The sequence below is a fragment of the Pinus tabuliformis genome, chromosome 5_2 (genome assembly GCF_031772625.1).
Source record: "Pinus tabuliformis cultivar Carrire ecotype Pingquan chromosome 5_2, CPIR1, whole genome shotgun sequence".
In the NCBI taxonomy this organism is placed as follows: Eukaryota; Viridiplantae; Streptophyta; class Pinopsida; order Pinales; family Pinaceae; genus Pinus; species Pinus tabuliformis.
In genome coordinates this window covers 142,760,417-142,781,361 of record NC_142306.1, presented here as the reverse complement: position 1 = coordinate 142,781,361, position 20,945 = coordinate 142,760,417, and positions in this window count along the sequence as shown.

The window sequence follows — 20,945 nt, the reverse complement described above, 5'->3', positions numbered from 1 at the left end:
CACCGATTGGACTGACAGACCTAAGCATTTGTACCAACAATTCTGCAGGGTTGTTTTAGCCGTCGGTTGTACAAGTTAGTGCTATTAATAATGCTATTGAAGCCTGGTCGATGTGCTTGTTGGATTTAGTATGGTTTTAATAAATAGTATGGTACTTATACAACACATTATATTTTTTATTAATAAATAACTTTGTGAAATCATTTGAATGCGGATGGATTTTCTTTGTGCATTATGTTTTATAGTTTGTGTCTTTTAATGCATATATTATGTCTTTTAATAAATATATTAATTTAGTAAAATTATGTTTTTTTATTATTAAAAATAACATTAGTTAAATAATTTGTTAGAAATAAAATTAATAAAATATAATTAAACATTTAATTATAGTATTAAAATTTTTAATAAATTATTAAAAAATAATTATGATAAAAAATTATATTTAGTTTATTTATATTTTATAATTTTTATAATATTATATTTAAATATAATATTTGTTTTTATTCATTAAATTAAAAAGAAAAGTAATATTATTCTATTGAAATTTTTTATTATATTATTTTTAATTAATATTAATTATGAATATTAATTTTTAAAAATCACAAATATATCAATGTTAAAATTTTTTTATATAATTTAAAAAATATTAATAATAATTTATTGTTATTTAATCATTTAAGGATATTTTTATGAATATATTTATAGTTAATATTTATTAAACAATAAATTTAAACTTAGGTAAACTTTAGAGGTAGAATAGGTCGAGGATGGAGTCTGCAGCTCGAGACGGTTATGGTTAGGGTTCCGGTCTCTCGCCTGCAGCTCACCGCGCCCGTTACCCGGTTTATCTCTCCCGGTACCCGCTCCTACTTCCCCGCCGCACCTTCGAGTCTAACTCCATCCGTCGATCTGCAGTTACTGTCTCCGCTGCGCCCTGTTATCCCACCGTTTGATACCCTCCCTGCCGTTACGACTCTCTTTCGATACCCGCATCACACCTGGGTTACCTGTGCTCCTAGGTTCACACCGTTTCGAGGGATCCGCTAGCTGGCAGAATGGAGGACCTAGAGGCTGTCGATTACACCGAAGATCCGCTGAGCGGTGTCTCCATCTGGCGTACCCCCTCCTCCAGCTCACAAGGTATGTATCTCCCAGCACCCTCGGATGATTTTGCCGTTTTCTCTGCCGGAGGCTCCCCGCAACCTCCCGTTATTCTCCCGGATATTCCCCCCACTTGGCCTGCATTATCTACTCCCCCCCTCTCGCCGGCCTCCCTAGGGTTTGTCGCGGGTTGCCTAAACCCTAACCCTAGTTCCTCTCATACTGCAGCGTATCAATGGCCCTTCCCTGATTCCGCTCCATCTTCGACTCCCGCCCCCCCCTCCGGTGCTCTATCGGGTTGTTTCACCGCTATCCCCCCGCTATCGGATCCCCTCCCCATCTCTGGACCTCTCCCCCCTCCCCCCGCGTCCATTACTAATCCTCCTCGCAGCCTTGTCTCCCCCCCTGCTCCATCCCCCCCCCTGCCTCCTCCCCCGAGATCCGGTCCGGGCAAAAAGTACCGCTGCTTCAAATCCAGAGAGGAAGACACCTTCCTCCGGCTCGAAGAGGACATACAGTGGGGCGACATCATGGAATTTGCTGACAGGGTTCTGGTGGGTCGCATCAGAGGCCGAAATTACTCGGCTGCACGTTTAAAGGCCTGGGCCACAGAAGTTTGGGGACAACACTTGGTTGACATACCCTTCGTGCAAACCTTTGTGAGGGGATGGTTTGCATTACGTTTCGCACGCGCTGATCACACAAACTGGGTACTCTCCTCTTACTGGCACTTTGAACATGCTCCGGTTCTTCTGAAACGCTGGACTCCCATGTTCGATCCGGCTACGGAACAGATCGGAATTGGCCCCGTATGGATCAGACTCCCAGGCCTACCTCTGCAATTTTGGTCCGAAGATATTTTCCGGAGAATTGGCAATGCAATTGGGGGCTACATGGATTATGATAAGTCATATCTTCACACAGGAATGATGGCATATGCGCGGCTCCTCATTAATCTGGATACCAGGGGGGGCTACTGGAATATATTACTATCCAATGGAGGGACTTCTCCAGGAAGCAGATCATTGACTATGAAGGTATCCCTTACAGATGTCGCCGTTGTCACAAGGTTGGTCACCTCTACCGGGACTGTCCACTTCTGAGAAAAGGGCCGGTACCAGCTCGGGGAGCAGCACAGGATCGCCCCTCCCCACCACCTAGTCAAGCACAAACTGCGGTTCCTGCGGAGACCCAGATACATGATGAAGCTGCTCCTCCCACGCAGACTGGAACACTGGCGGAGGAACCAACCCGTGCATCGCCTGCTCCCGTCCCAGATGCTTCTGCTCCGGCGGGCGACGATACACCGGGTATGTCAGCTGTCTCCTCCTCTACTTTGCTCTCTTCTTTGCATGATCTGGCTGCATCTGAGACTCTGCATCGGACTGTTTTCACTACTTCTCTCGCATCTGTATCCTCTTCCCCCCCCCGTATGCCCCCCTCACTTCATTGCCCCATCCCCTCCCCCTCTCCCTGCGAGTCGCCTTGTCCACCATCTCTCCCCCCGCTGGCGACCGTTCCCGGGGCCGTCTCCCCGATCCCCCCTCGGTACTCCCTCCGACCCCGGACTAGAGCAAATGGTACTGATGCAATCGGGCTGGTCCTCGATCCTTCCCCCTCTCACCAGAAGCTCTCGCGAGGACGACCTTCTCGCCTTACAAAAGCCAGACATGCGGCCGACACAGAAGTCGCTCTTGGTCGTCAACAGACCATTTTCAGGGCCCTTAGAGCAAAAAGCCCTGTCTCTCATCCGACATGAAGATCCTATCCTTCAACTGCAGAGGGTTTGCTAGTACACCCAAAAAACTAGCCCTTCGGAGACTACTCTCCCTTTCTCTTTCGGACATCATCTTTTTGCAAGAAACGCTCTGTAATGCAGACTCCCTCATCCCATCCCTCGAGGCCTGGTTACCTAACTGGACCTTCCACGCCATTGATGCATCAGGGAGATCTGGGGGCCTGGCTATTGGGACCAATAACAGAGCGTTGAGAGTTATAAACACCTGGGGTGGCAGAGGGTTCATAGGCATCGATGCCTATGTACAGTCTATGGAAACAGTACTCAGACTCATTAACGTATATGGCCCTTGCTCTGAGAGAGCGACCTACTGGCACTCTCTCTTGACCTCTGCTCTCTTACAACAGGATAACATTATCCTGGGAGGGGACTTGAACTTCACATTGGGCTTCTGTGAAACATGGGGGCATGCAGCCAGGATTGACCCTTTTTCGGATACCATATCCACCCTTCTGGAGGAACACCACTGGATCGATACCCCCATGACAAAATTGCAACACACATGGTCAAACAACAGGAGTGGTGAACAGAGTCTGGCCAGGAGACTCGATAGATTCCTTATTAAAGAATCCCTCCACAACAGGATTACTCGTATAAGGCAATGGGTGGGATCTGGGGGCATATCTGACCACAGACCAATATATTTGGAATTCTCAGACATTCATAATAAAATCAAAAGCCCTTTCAAATTCAACTCCTCCTGGTTGAAAGACCCATCCTATATTCAGATGGTCACAGATTACTGGCAGAGCCACCCCATCGAGGAGGAGGAACAATTCACTGAGGGTTTCATCAGGAAATTATCGGAGCTCAAAAGGATCTCTAAGGTCTGGGCACACCAAAAGAGACTCCGTGACGATCAATCCTTGCGGGAGGCAGAGGACTTCATTGCTGCTCATGAAGAAGAGGATGGTGGAATTTTTCCCACCCAGGAAAGAAAAGACTTATATATGTCACACATTCTTAAGAGATCCCAGATACTGAAGGATAGAGAGGAAAGCTGGAGACTTCGCAGCCGAGCCATTTGGCTCGCTGAAGGGGACGAAAACACTCGTTTCTATCATAGATTCGCCAATGGGAGAAAGGCTATCAACACTATATGGGAACTGAAAGACGAACAGGATCGAGTGGTCACCACCCAGAGGCATCTATCTAAGCTCGCCACTGACCATTTCAGGAATATATATAAAGCTCCCCGTGAAACAAACATACTTGAAATCATGAGAGTGGCTGAGAAATTCCCCAGATTTGTCGACCCGGAGGAACATGATGAACTCACAAAAGAGGTGACATTGGCTGAGCTAGAAGCAACTATCAAATGGTTCAAAAAGGATAAAAGTCCAGGCCCTGATGGTTGGACCATAGAATTCTACATTGCCTTCTTCGACATGCTGGCTGATGACCTATTAAAAGTCATTGAACTATGCAGACAATCGGGCAGGATCTCCACAGCCATCAAATCCACCTTCATCGCCCTTATCCCCAAAACTGATCAGCCTGCATCCTTCAATGACTTCCGACCCATCTCTCTCTGCAATTGTCTCTACAAGATTATTGCAAAGATTATTGCCAACCGTCTGAAGCCTATTTTATCCCGACACATCTCATCTGAACAATTTGCCTTCCTTGACCACCGTCAGATACATGAAGCTATTGCCACTGCTCAGGAACTCCTTCACTCCCTCCATACTAAAAAGCTCAAAGGATTGATCCTCAAAGTCGACCTCACTAAAGCTTTTGATAGAGTAAACTGGCTATATATTAGATTACTCTTGACTCACCTTGGCTTTCCTTTCCCCTTCATCAAATGGGTCATGTGCTGCATTACTGAGGTTGCCTACAGTGTTCTTCTTAATGGAGAGGCCACTCCCTTCTTTACTTCGGAAAGAGGGCTCAGACAGGGTTGTCCCCTCTCCCCTCTTCTTTTCCTCCTGATTATGGAAGGCTTGAGTAGACTTATCTTATCTGCCAAAGACAGACAACAACTCTCGGGTATATGCATATCCAATAATTTTCATCTCACGCACCTCCTGTTTGTAGATGACATTCTCATATTCCTCAATGGTGGTCTGAGTGACACCACAACACTTCACAATATATTTCTACTATTTCAGCTTGCTACAGGAATGTTGGTCAATGAAGGCAAATCCACTATTACGGCTGTTGGCTGCTCTCGCCACGAAGTCACTTATGCAACCCAGCGATTCCCCTTCACCTCATCCAGGCTTGCGGAGGGCATCAAGTACTTGGGGTACAGGCTAAAACCCCTCGGATACAAGATTGCAGATTGGACTTGGCTTCTTGCAAAGGTGGAGAAGAGACTCCATATCTGGTATCATAAATACCTCTCTAGAGCAGGGCGCCTCACCCTCATTAAAGCAGTCATCGAAGCCACGCCAGTATACTGGATGACACTGGCTTGGATACCCCGTGGTGTTCTTAACAGACTACAGAGCATATGCACCAGATTCTTATGGAATGGTCAGCAACCTGGGAGAATCTTCGCCTGGGTAAAATGGGACACCATTGCCAGGCCTAAGCGATGGGGTGGATGGGGTATCAAGCGCCTCGATCTATTTGCAAAAGCCCTTGCTGCAAAACTAGGCTGGCTACTCCTCACTTCAGACAGCCTCTGGTCACGGGTGGCACAAGCTAAGTATATCAGACCCCTCCATCTCATGGATTGGTTCCGTCAACATCACAGCCCTGGTCCCAACACCTCAAACATATGGAAGGCCGTTTTACTTTCTCTGCCGCTTCTCAGGGAAGGTATCACTTGGCGCATCAAGAGTGGACAGGACGTGAGAATTGGCATTGATCCCTGGGTAGGATGCGGCAACCTACACAGGCTCTCTGATGATCTTATCAGACACCTACATGGCAGGGGAATAACTCACATTAACCATATAGGGGACAATGCTAACACTGTATTTCTTCATCAGGCCTGGTACTCACCAGCAACCTTGGGCATTCCGGTACAGTGGCATCCTGAATGGAACGCATTTACCGAGGCCCTCACACAGGCCAACATCAGATTATCTGAAGGGCCCGACGAACTCATATGGGCCATCGCTAAGCACGGGCATTATACTCCTAAAGAGGGATATCTGAAGCTTATGGAACCGTATAAACCCCCGGACATCCTCCCTCACTGGAACCTGATCTGGAAGCTTCAGGCTGCACCTCGATGCCGCTTACTAATGTGGAATATCATATATGACAAAATCCCCACGGGAGTAAACCTCTTGAAGCGATCTTATCACGACCCTTTCAGATGCCACTTATGCTGCTGTGAAGAAGAAAGCACTGATCATCTCTTCATCCGCTGCTCAGTCACACAAACGTTCTGGCACAGCATATCTGCTCATATACCCGACCACAAGGATTGGAATGGATCCACCTGCAAGGAAGCTTGGAGCAACTGGATCAGAGACCACGCGGGCAAACTCACTAACTTACCCCTCCTCGTCTGCTGGGCCATTTGGATCGCACGTAACCGCATCATCTTTAATAATAGGCCCCCAAACTGGCAATCCATCCTGAGCCACACCATTGCTGATTTCAATTTACTTCCTTCGACGGAGAAGAACAGACCTACCCGTGCTATTACTCCCCCCATCATCGATCGATCAAAGCCTTGGGCCTTCTTCGATGGCTCTGCCCAGAACAATGGCTGTGGTGGGGGTGCTATCTTATACTTGAACGAATCCCACTGCTTTAAGATTCAGATCAATTACCAAAACGGCACTAATAATTTCTCTGAACTCAGCACAGCCAAACATATAATATATTTTGCTATACAAAAACAGTGCAGACATCTCCAACTATTTGGCGACTCTCAGATCGTTTGCAATTGGATAAATTCTACAGCTCATTGTTATACTTTTTCTTTGAGAAATATCCTTGACGAAGCCAAAAGACTGATCACTTCATTTGAATCTTTTGTCTGTCGTCACATCTACAGGGAGCAGAATGAAGAAGCGGACAAACTGTCAAAAGAAGCAGCGAACAGCCATCTAGAACAATGGCTGATACAGGAACAGATCGATGGATCCATCCATCAATATTATCACCGGCCCTATATAGATCATAACAGGAATGGGTCACCAACCCATTCATAACAATAGACATGATTTTGGACATCTCTTTTTGAAATATGGTTTTATTTGCTACTGTTTATCATAACTGTTACAGTGCTCCCTGCGTGGAGCTAGTTTTTGATATTTAAAATTTTGTATATATATCATATAGACTCCCTGCGAGGAGATCTAGAACACACAGGTTATATTTTGATGAACTCTGGCAGGCCAAAGGCCACATATGAATATGCAACATGCATCTGCAAAATGTAATTTCTCCCTTTTTTAATAGAAATTACGACTTTTTCCTAATGGGAAAAAAAAAACAATAAATTTAAACTTAAATTTTTAATCTTTTATATATTTAATACATAATAAACAATAAATAAGAAGAATATTAAATCATTATATTTATTTTTATTGTTCATTGTTGGTAAATCTTTCTCTGGATTCATTGTGAAAGTATTTGCATATGCCACGTGACTAAAATGTTTGTTGCAAAATAGTGTACAAATGTCTCAAAGACTATTACATCATTTTGCCTAAATGCAATTGTCTTCTTATTGCAATATGCAATTTTAGTTCTTTATTGGTTTTTACTTTAATTTAGTTATATTTAAAGTAAGCTACAGGTACTGGCTACTTTAAAAGATCTCATATGTCAAAAAGCACAATCAATATATCACATGTTTGTTATTCATGTAAATATCAAACTATGTAAATAACACCATAAACAATTTTTACATATACAAGAGATTTATTTGATGACCCTATTTTAAGTTTATTATTTAATGTTGATTCACCTCCTTAAATCTAAGGTTAAATTTCAAATTTTTACTATCTATATGAGAAGCTAATCATAATCATGATCATATAATATTACCCGAATGTTTCTTGCCTTTGATCTTAATTACTCTAAAATGGGAAGTGCCCTTAGAAATTGTCCTTTCATAATAATGACCGTATAATCACACCCTCATGTTTCTTCTCTTTAATCGTAATTTCTCTGACTTTCAAAATTGTCCATTATTGAAGTATTTATCATTATCAATTGTTTCTCTACATCTATGGAGAACAAAGACTTTGATTCATGTCTCATCTTTATTGTTTTACATAAACTTTTGCGCATTGAAGTTGGTCTTGCAATTTAACAATTACAATAACTTCTCTGCTACTCTCAAGCACTACAATTGTTGAAGTTATGAAAGGAACAAGAATTAAGCCATGGAAATCTTAATAAAATCTACTAAAGATTGTTTATCCTTATATCTTACCACTAAGAGGGCTCTTGTGTTTTTCCAATTCAATTAAGGAAAAACTTTGCCTTTGGACAAAGAACCATAATGTAACTATAGACAAAACAAACTCTACAACAAAATAAAACATATTTGTAATTCAAAATCAAAATCTAATTTTAATTATCAATGTACAACAAAATATAAACTTAAAAACCTTTAGTTAATTTTACATAAATATATAATAAAAATTTAAAAAAAACTAAGAAATAAATAGACTCCACACTATTACATTAATCTTCCTTCGATATATCTTGGTGATATTTTCATTTATCTTTTAAATTTTATAAATAAAAATAAATTTTATTATCATTAAAGTAAATTATACAATTAATCAGTTTATAATTAATTTTTATTGCTTGAAATTTATAGTAAAAAATAGTTACTTTGATTCAAGTTTTTAAAACCATTATGGATGAAAACAATTATTGATTCAAGTTTTATTAATTTTTATAATTATATAAAATAAATTATAAATAAATATGAAAAATAATCTAACAAGTGTATTCATACATTATAACTAACATCTAGATGTTTCAACTTAGACATTTTTGTGACTGTGCAAGACACATGGTTTTACCAAATTCAATACAAATATGAAAATGTTTCAATTTAACAACACATATGGTTTTACCACATTAAATACAAGTATGAAAATGTTTCAATTTAACAACATCATATGATTGTATTCATACATTATAAGTAACATCTAGATGTTCCAACTTAGACATTTTTGTGATTGTGCAAGACACATGGTTTTACCAAATTCAATACAAGTATGAAAATATTTCAATTTAACAACACACATGGTTTTACCACATTAAATACAAGTATGATAATGTTTCAATTTAACATCATACAATTGTTCTACTACGAAAAATTTGTGATTTTGTAAAATTATTTGGTCAAAAGAATATTAGATATGAAACAAAAATTTAAAAAAGATGATTAACAAAAAGTTAATACAATAAAACTCAATGTTTTAAGCACATTATATTTAAAACTAAGGCTTATACTTTGCCCATTATTATGAATACATCTCCCTCAAACACCCCCAATGAAAGTTTCATTTTTTACCCTAATTTAACTATATTCAAATTGAGAGTATCTACAATCTAGCCCTTGTTCAAATGTGGCAGTTGGTTTATACATTTCAAAATTCAGTAATTAAACTAAGCGACATGGAACGCTAGCTATGCGGCCTTATTTATCTCTCATAGTATTCTTCCAACTTTTTGTGTTTTCATCATAGTTCATAATATAATATCCAACTTATGGTACTTATTTATCTTTCATAGCCTTCTAATTTATTTATTTATCTATCATAATCTTTTTCAAACTTATTTGTATTTTCACCATAGTTCATAATATAATATCCAACTTATTATCCTAGTCGTAGGCATAGGATATTGCATTCAGTTTATGGTCAAACTCATATTACTTTGGGGTTGACTTAAAAAAGTTGTCATTTTTTCATAGTTTAACTTTATATATTAAAATTTATTATTTTTTAACCTCATTTTAATTTATTTTTCTGTAATCCTATTGGCTATAAAATAAAGATGTTATTGTTCAATGTATAGATTAATGAACCAAAAAGTTAAAATGTCCTATCATAAAATGTGGTCCAAATACTAGACTTATTTAATAAAGTAAGCTGAGGACCCATAAAGTAGGTTGACAATTTATAGCTGGTACAGTAATGTGATGTTTGATGTGAAGCAACTTGACTTGACAATGTCTAGAGTCATTCATACTCAACAACTTATAAGCAGCAGTAATGTGATGCTTGATGTGAAGCAACTTGACTTGACAACGTCTAGAGTCATTCATACTCAACAACTTATAAGCAGCTGGACTTGGGAGTGCAACGGGATAATATTATCTTATCATAAAAGATGGATGTCCCATCACAAGTTCCAAATGTGAATACGTAGATTAAAATCTTGGTTCAATATCTTATTTTATGATTTTGAGTAGGAAAGGACAATTCATTATTGAATCCACATGCCCAGTGTTGAACCCGTGAAGTGGAGGACATGCCATAATTTAGAATTTGGAATTGAAATAAGAGATCGAATATTGAAGTTATGTGGAGTGGAGAAATAGACTTGACATTATTAATATCAAGGTTATTAATATTAGTTTTATTGATGATAGAGATCTTTATAGTCGATATGTTATATGTAGATTAGTATTTTTACCGTTTTGATTAATATGCTCTTTGTTTTATTTTTATTTTCCATTTTTGGTGTGATATATATATATATATATATATATATATATATAATTTTTTAAGATATTTTTAATTGTTATTAAAAATTATATATTTTCTTATCTTAAAAAAAATTATTATATTTAGTTGTTAATAAGTAATGAAAATAATTATTTGTATATTTTAGTTAATAGAGTTATTATTATTATTTTGGGAAATTTTTTTTATTTGAAATAACTTACTAATGATTTATAGGGTTTCTTTTTATTTGAGGAAGATGAATTCTTAGGCAACAAAAATTAGTTTTAGGTCTTACTTCAAGATCAAATGTGGTTTTGGCCTAATAATATTTTCAACAAAACTAATCTCCCTTTTGATTACTCTCATATTACTTTTAATGAAATTATGTATTTTATTACTTTCAATGAAATTATGTATTTTCTAGGCCCAATGAACTCCAAGTGAAGTGAGAATTAAACACACTAGCTACCACCCAAATTATTATCTTTAAACCAATTTCAAATATATAACCTATATGTCTTACACTCTTGTCTTTATTAACTTTTCATTTAAAAATATCAAATATATTATCATATTTGATCATCATAATTTTTAATAAATATAAATTTTCAACTTTTTAGTTCACACTTATTTTAAAGTTAATGAATATTACGATCGATTTCTTGACTAAAAAAATAAATAGACAAATAGTACAAATTAATAATAAAAATAACATATTTAACAATAACATATATTTTAATTTAATTATATTTAAATTAAATAACAAAATTAACTACTATATAACACTTGTTTATATTTTCAATTCATCAACTACTATATAACACTTGTTTATATTTTCAATTCATCATATCATATCATAAACAGAATTTATCATAAATGACATTAAATTCGACAATGTCCCGAGAATAATATCTTATTCTAAATGGCATTAAATTCGACGATGTCTCAAGGATGAACCACATTAGTTGGTTTTAAATTTGACAAATAAACCACATTAATTGGTTCGAAATGTCGACCAAATCCTATCAATGTGATTAATCCAAAAAACTTATATCTATATTAACATTATAACTACAAAATATTTTCAATTCATAATCTTTGCATTAAATTAATAATATTAATAATGTTGGCATTAAATTAATAATATTGTAATTAATTACAAAGTTTAACCATATTGTAATTAATTACAAAGTTTTTTCAATTCATAATATAATATCTTACTTAGAATGACATTCAATTCAACAATGTTAAACGATTGTAACTACAAAGTATTTTCAATTCATAATATAATATCTTGCTTTGAAGGACACTAAAAATCAAACTGTGTTAAACCATTGTAATGGACCTTATATTAAATTCGATAACCAAAAGGCACTTTTCGTTAAACACCAAGATTCTTTAGATGGTCCATTTCATAACCACACTTCCACTTCAATACATACTTCATGGTTTTGACTACTAACGCCTTTTAACTATGATATTGCTCCTTTCTTGCATTCGTGTGGGATATATGAATATCGCTTCGTTTGTTGGCCCACTTTTCACTGATGGGGTTGTGCTAATGGTTGTGCTAATGGGTCATTTTTAATAAGCTGGAATGTGAATAAGTGCACCAAGGAAAGTGTCATTCACGAAGTCTATCTTTGGGTTATTTTCCAAGTGATTCAAGAAATATGCAACAACATTCTCCATACCAGGTTTATTAAGTAGGGTTAAACCAAGTGCTTGTAGTAAAAGTAATCATTTGACTACTTTGCTACTAATGTTAGGTTTATTCACAAGATACAAAATGGTTTGTATGAGAGAAGATGGTGTATCTCGTTATACATAGTTGAAATTTGTTAGTGGCATAAATTACAAGAAGAAAAATAATTTTACCAATTTAATGAGAATTGTAACATCGAAACGAGAACTCTAGCCCAAGAAACTCTTATTTTTTTCATAAAAACATGGAAAAAAACATTTTGAAATCGAAAAATGGTGATGTGGCATCACTCTAGTTTTAGGATTAAAATTCCAACATTTTTTAAACATGGAATTAAAAATCAAAATCATGATCATAGAAAACCTTAAAATTCCAACAATTTTCAACCATGTCATTAAAGATAAAATGGCATGACCTTGAAAAACTTTAAGGTTCTCACTTTTTCAACCACACAATTAAAACCAAATATCATGAGTACAAAAAAACCTTAAAATTTCAACATTTTTCAACCATGGCATTATAAACCGTTATCACAACTAAAAAAACTTTAAAAATTAATACCCAAATCAAAGAGTAATTCTACCAAGAGCAATTTTATTTTATTTTTATTATTTTTAATACTAAAATTAGAGCTCTTCTATGATCTTAGCCTAAGACAACTTGACCTATTTTCAATGGAGCACTAAAATTAAAATTAAAATTATATTTTGGGGCGTAAAAAAAGGAAATTACACTATTTTTTAACTGACTTATAAAATCATCATTAATGTATAGAAAATCATGAAAAATACTCTTTAAAAAAGCGATGTGACTCAAAATTTCTTAATTAAAAATATGAAAATTTTATTTTTTTTCTAATTAAAACAAATTAAATAATTAAAAAATATTTAAAAAAACCAATAAAAATTTATTAAAGAAAAAAATTTAAGGTAATTTTAAAAACAAATTTAAACAAAATAAACAAAATGATTTTTTTTAAATCATTAAAAAAATAATAATTAAAAATCATATATAAAAAATAATAATGACGATGACTAATGTCCACTAAGACCAATATGGTTTATTAGACCTTAAGAGAGAAGAAATTACTTGAGATGCTCTAACATTTTATTTCTATGATCAAAAAGAAGGGAGAGAAGCGTTCTTAGATCCCTGTAGTTTTGCTGACGTAACAAGTCAAGAATGTATATAGTGTGGCAAAGATTATGAAAATTAGAACAGATGTGAGTAAGATTTGGGAAATCCAAGAGAAAGTGATTTTCATCTTCAACCCTCTCAGTATCGCAAAGGTGACAAAATCTTTCGTCCCAAGGTGTTTTGGGAATAGAACGATGTCTAATTTCACTTTGGAGCTCATGAGAATTAGTTCTTATCTTGGAAATGTTCATTTTCTTCTTAGCACTGGTCAAGACAGAAAGATAATTATGGTTTTCGAGATTGGGGTTGATCACCTCCTTATAATACCTTAGCTTCCTTTTTCCCTCTAACTCCTTATCGTCCCACAACTTATCCTTAAATTTGGAAGTAATAATATTTTTAATATTATCATTTTTATTCAATATTATCTCCTCCTTTACCCCCAATGGTCTAGTCAAGACTGGGCATCCTTATGCCAACCTCACTTGAGCCAGAGGTGGGGGTTTTGGCTAGAGTTAGAAGCAATTTTAGGAAACCTCTTGGCTTCCATGTTGTATAGCTTCTTCTTATACATGAGATACCTAATCATAGCCATGCTTTCAATGGGGGAAAGGCCAACTTCAATTAGGAGGATAAGGTAGGGAGTATTTCTTTTAATCTTAAGGTTGTAGGTTATAAATTGCTTTTGGATCAATTCAATATTCCTCCATGATTCTCTAGATAAACTACAACCCCAAATCCCACATCCATATAAAATAATAGGGGTGACGAGAGTCTAAGAAAAGAACTTTTTTTTTAACTCCATGCCCAAAGATCTGTCGACTTACAATTGTTTTCAAGTCCATAATAAACTTTTCGGCCTCCAATTATCCTTTTCTCAATGCTATAATTCCAATTGAGCTGATAACGAATGTCGATTCCCATATATTTGTATGAAGAAACTTTTTTCAAGTAGTTATTATCATAATTGATCTTTTTGGATTTAATTATCATGACTTTCGTCTTGTCGGTATTAACAATCATATCCATCTTGGAGTAGTAATAGTGGAGGATTCTAAGTTGCTTGTCAAGATCACCATGGCTCCTAACTAAAGGAACCTATATCGTCAACATAAAGGATAAGAATAATGACCATACCAGTGAGCTTGGGGCCATCACATCTTGTAGCTTCCAAACACTATTCTAGCTTATCAACATAAATAACAAAAAGGGTAGGGGATAAGGGACACCCTTGCTTAACACTGATATTGCATGTAATTTATTTTGACCAACCCTTAGTGGTCCTGAGCTTAGCAATAACATTCTCGTATAGCCTAGTCATAGCAAAACCTCAACTCGTGAGGAACCATTATTTCTTCTAGCCTCTTCCATAGCTTATTCCAAAGAATGGTGTCAAAAGATTGTCTAAAGTCAACAAAACAATAGAAGAGAAAAATCTTATTATTGCGACATTCCTTTGCAATTATCTTAAGAGTAGTAAGATGGCCTATAGATTAGTGATGTCTCCTAAATTTAGATTTCCCTTTAGCCCTTTTACTATGGATTTCAAGCTAAAGGTTAATCTTATTTTAAAAAATGACCCCATACAACTTGGCTAAAATGTGGTTAATCATAATGGTCCCACACTTAGTGGGAATGTTTTTATCCCCATTTTTAAAGATAGGCACAATAAGGATTTTCTTTCAAGGCTCAGGAAAACCTTGTTTCATTGCCAGATTGAGGAATTTGTGTTTATGAAGGGTGAGGACAAACCTTCCCATTTTTAGAATTTCAGTTTGGTAGCCTTCAATATCCCTAGCTTTCTCATTAGCGAGTTTCTTAATCCCAAACTCAATGTCTTCCAAAGAGAAGATATCCTCCTCTATAAGAGTGTTCAAGATGGTGCCCATGGCATTAGGGGAATCATAAAGATTCTTAAGATAGATATCCCAATTCTTTAAGGGGATCAAATTATTTTCTTTCATTTTACGAACAAGAATTTTCCTCCAAAACTTTCTGGGTTCAACTTTAGAAAGGTGAAGAATATGTTATTGTCTCTTATTTATATATGATCTTTTCTTCCTTTTGACAAGAGATTTGTATATATTTATTTTTTCAAGCTTTATGTTTTCATTAGGATCATTTCTAATCACTTTCCTAGAAATTTTACAATCATTATCATTCTAAGGTTTGGAAGTTTTATTATTCTTTTTATAAGACACCTTGGTATAAAACTTGTTAATGGTAGTTGGAATTTGGTTGTCATTGATGTCAACCCAAAAAGCATCCAGAATAAGCCGTCTTTGAAGAAGAAATTTATACAGAAGATCAATGTTTTTGGGTTCAATATAATCTTCATTTGATTCTCCTCATCGTACTGATTCTAGTGATAGGTGGCACGCCAAATAACACCTCACGGTTGACGAAATATGTCTAGTCAAAGTTGGTGCCCCAATGTATGATTAAAGTGCCCCAATAAGAGATGGTAAGGGCAACTTGTTGATTGGATTATTAGTGGTATTTATCCTCAATAAAATAAAATAAAATTATGATGGATCTATTAACCTCTCAAATAAGGAATATCCTAGCCAAATTTGGATTTCAAAGGAGGACTTTATCAAGGGTATATTAATTAAAAACTGGAATTCAAGTAGGCCTCCAAGGGAAATTAAATTAGCTCCATAATTTTTAATTTTGAAAATTCAAAATTCAAATTGTGTTAAGGTCAAATCCCCCTTTTTGAACAGGTCGGCCTCCCATTATAAAATTCTCTTTGTCTAGTATAAATAAGGGCACGAATTCCCTCCAAAGCCACAAGCTCACAAACATCGTTTGCAAAGTTATATGTGGTTTCCTCCAACCTCGTATTGCCATGCATACCTGAAGTGGTAGGTTGATTTTTAAAGAGAAATTGGGATTATTTTTTATCCTTTGGTTAATGGTTTCTTACTGGGTTTGTGGAGTGATTTGGGAAGGGTTTTTGTACACTATTTCAGACCTATTCTTGGCAGAGTTTCAACCCCCCCTTTGACAAACCTCTATGGCACATGTTCTGTGGCTTATTCAAATTCTTTTATGTGGCCTATCTCACAGTAAACTTGAGGATAGGTTCTCCAATGAATCTTAGGCATTTTGTCTACCTCATAGGCCAAATTTCATCCCTCTTTGAGGTCATATCTCTAAGACAATGGTTTTGGTTTTGAGGCGTAACCTTAGAAAACCTCAGGCCTAATCTAGAGATTGAAAACTGACTCCTAGGAGGAAATTCAAATATGGTTTAAGGCTAATTTAAGGACCTATTCTGGGCTATTTAACTCGGATTCAAAAGTCCTGATCTTGGCCCTGAAGCAAGAAGCTATCCATGTGAAATAAATGTAATGCTTTTGTGATTTTTTGAGTTAATTTTTCACATTGCCTTGGGAAAGGTTCATTGCTAGTTCATCATCTATGGGAAGAAGGATTCTACCTCCTTAAGGTCTATGTCTGAGGCATTTTCATTATTTTTTTGAGGCTTATTATTTGTTTCTATGCTATCTTTAAGGTGAGTTTTGAAAGCAAATCTTTGAGGCCTATTAGGTCCTCTTCTTGGCAGAATTCAATGGATCTTCTCTTCACAATTTCTAGAGGCTAAAACAAAATTGAAGGAAGCTATTTCGACCTTGCTTTAGGTATTTGTGGAGGATCACATTTTGTCTATCTCCTAAGACTTGATCCAAGTGTTGTAGTGTTTTCTTCTCAATGATGTACGAAAAGAACCCACTTAAGATTGTGGATGAAAAACAATCTCAACAATATACATGGCTACTAAACATTGTAGATTTGCAACAACTGATAGAAACAAAACCTGCCAAAGTCTGGATCTATACCACAATCATAGTTAAACAACAAAAAGAAAGAGTAATAACTCCAATCATCCAATGGAAATGAGATATGTAAAGAATAATTTTATTATAACACCTGTGAAGGGAACAAATAAATGTTACCAGTCCTCCTCTATGGTATGGGTTCTTGGCTATCCTCAAATGTCTTCAGCTTGTGTAGAGTCTCTCTCCTCTATAATGCATAAACCCAACAAAATTATGGTGTGCGACAATGAAAATAATCAGAGTTACAACAATGAGTGCAACAATGAAAATAATCAAAAGTGAATAATGAATAGAAAACCCTTATATTTATAACAAAATATTGAGTTATCCTCGAATAATGAGCAATAATAAAATATTATTGATCCCATTCTTGGAATAACCACTTGGAATATTTTATTATATTTGGTTAGGAGGGAAAATGTATTTAAACTTTTATTTAGAAATAATAAATAAATAAATGATTTATTTATCATCTCAAGGAATTAGTTAAGGAGCAATAAAAAATAAGGATTTATTTAATTATTCCTAAGGGATTTAGTCAATTTTAACAAAGAACAGTAAATTTTAATTAGTGATTAATTAATTATTCTTAGAGAAAAATAAGAAAAATAATGATTTATCTGTTTATTTTTCATGATTGGGTCAAATTTGACAAGGAATAATAATAAAACATTGGTTTAATTAATTATTCCTAGAAGAAGATCAAATAAATAGTGATTTATTTAATTATTCTTCATGAGTTTAACTATAAATTACTTAACAAAGGTGGTTTATTAGGTAATTTCTCACTGTGAAAGAAATTTTACTATGGTAAAATTGGCTTTACATGGTGTATTTCGATCCATCTAGTAAATTAGGCTAGATGATCAATTTTTTGGTGATAGCAGATTGCCCCCCAATGTATGAGTGTTAGGAGCAAAACGTATGACCAAAGTGCATTGTAAAAACACAATCATTAGGCAACACAGGGGAGTCAGAGAGAGAGAGAGAGAGAGAGAGAGAGAGAGAGAGAGAGAGAGAGAGAGAGAGAGAGAGAGAGAGAGATCAATGAAGCTGAATTGAAAGAGGATAGGGACAGAGGGGGCGAGATTAATGCAAGTCTCCTTTTATGTTGTGGTACCATACCTCACTGAGGCGGGGGAGGCATACCCATACCCGATGAGATAACTTAGTACAAAAATAATGGTTCGCCCAGAAATATAAAAATGAGAAATGAAGTACATGCTGAATGGTACATGACACGCTGACATAACATAGCTAGAAAATAATGCAATGTGTCCCATATACATAATGCACCTGGAAAAAATGAGCCAGGACTGAATACAATAATATCTGAGTACATGAGATACAAATCTCCTTCCCTCAAAAAATGGGTGGGAAGGAGGGTAGAACAACCGGAGAAGCCCTGCTGAACAAGGAAGGGCTCTGCAAAACTGAATGGATCATCTGGAGGAGACCTGCATGCTATGAACACTGCGATCGTTAGGAACTAGACCCATCAACTCTGTGGAACTACATTTGAGACTATAGCATAGTAGGTATGCATCTGGGCATATCGGGGGCTACCTGAAAGGCCACCCCCTCATGAGGTCTGAAACATCTCAAACACACCCGGGAATCACTGGTATAATCTGCTGCATCATTGGACCATCAAGTGTATGGATCAAGAACATGAAACAACCAAGTCAAAGGGAAATAATGAGACCCTCTACTCGATCCAAGGTGTCAAACAAGAATGGAAGATGGAACCGAGATACAAAGCTCTTTAGGCCGTTTTTCTGGAATAAATGAGCTAATGTCGACAGAATAGGGCCCATGATTGGTGAGGCAATGAGGATCCTCAACTAAAGCATGAGGGAAAATAGTAATGTGACTGATGGAATAACACCAGGGATATTGGGAAAAAGTGGGTCTGAGGGAAAAACAAACGACTACCCTCGTCAGAGCATAAAGTTCATGGTTGACCTGACAACATATGACTCAAGTCTAGAGGGGATGGGGACAGTATGAATGGAGGCCAAAATGGGCAACATGAGATGAATGGTATGAAAATATGGATGGAATACTGTGACATGATAGAATGGGACGTGAAACAGACTCCATGAATGCAAGGGTGACTCATCGCGGATGCTCTGAACAAGGGTGACTCGATGACGCTGCCACACAGACTAGGCCTGGTGGGGACCATCAAAACATGAGTAAATGATGGTTACTCATGATGAAAAATTACATATGGTATGACAAGCATTAAGAGGAGGTGGACCTCAAATTACAAGTGTCGCTTTATGATGAAATTCGATTTTGAGAGGCGATGAAGCGACCCTTCTTGGAAAAAAAGGCCTATTGTGAAGTGCCAAATCATAAAAAACTGAGGAAGACCCATTATAGAGCTCGATGAGAGATTTCCAATGGTGTTGGAGGTTCGTCAAACTGAGATATGGTCTAGTCGCAATGGGCAATAGAAAAATTGGGGATTTTTCTATGAAAGGGTGTTTTCTCTCCAATTTGAGAGGAGGAGAAGGCCCTAAATCTTGTGGAGATCGTAGCGGACAAACCAACCATCAGAATCAGGATTTGATAATTTCAAGAAAGTGGCCTTACTTGTCTAAATATGGCTTTAATTCTTCTTGGAATGATGGTTCCTGGTGAAGAATTAAGGAAAGAGGAAAACGAGAATGAACTACTAGAGGAGGTCTAGAATCATCCTCACCCATGAAGTCAAACATGGGGACTATGTGGACATAGAGTAGAATATTTGAAGATATGGTATCAAATTTCTATGATATGCGATGTGCATATGGCTCGCCGGAGAGGTCGGTAAGAAAAACTATCCAAGGAATGGGAGGATAATCGACCATACTTAGATCCAGTGGGATCTAGGCCGATACTTAATTGAGAAGATGGCCAGGGGAAAACCACCATTCCCCCAAGCATGAGATGATGATTTGGTATGAAAAGGTGGGAATGATGCCCCCTAGTAGGAGGAGTTTGTGGAGTGCCATTGTGTTTCAAGTGATTGAAAAAGGGATTCAAACATCTCGACCTAACTTGGCATGAGATCCTCCAAAGGAGATGTAGGGGCCTATGTGCCCCCCAATATGCTATGGGAATACTGGATGTATTTAGAGCTATGGGCTCCAAACACTTATATGATACATAATATGATAATTCCTTTTTATATGACAATGATGGTTTGCCATGTGTTTTGTTTATGGTTATCTTCTGTGGTATACATGTGATAAATGCTAGCCTAGAATGTTGTTTGCAATGGTATCTACATAGTGATTTTGGGCTCTAGGCACATGACTGAAAGTAATGGTTTCAAATTCACGTACCAATAGCTTCACTCATAGATATTTTCTAAATAGGACTTGGTTATGAACATGATACACACCATTCAATTGCATGACAAGTAGCAAGGAATCTAAACGAACATGAAGATGAAGGATGCGATGAGCAAGGGAATCGACTAACAAACCTATCACTGCATCATAATCGACCTGATTATTGGTGGTAGATACAATGCACACGTTGTTTGAAAGGAATAACGTATGCAAGGGGGTAAAAATGGCCCAGACTGCTGAGGCTAGATTCTGGGAAAAGCGACTTGCATCGTCGGCATGATCGATATACGGTGTGGATGATGGATCCATTGAAAGGGGCAAAATACAAATGATGAGATGATGCAATCTACCTAAATTTATGGCAGAAGACACACAAATCAAAGGGATGTGCTATGATTGAAATTT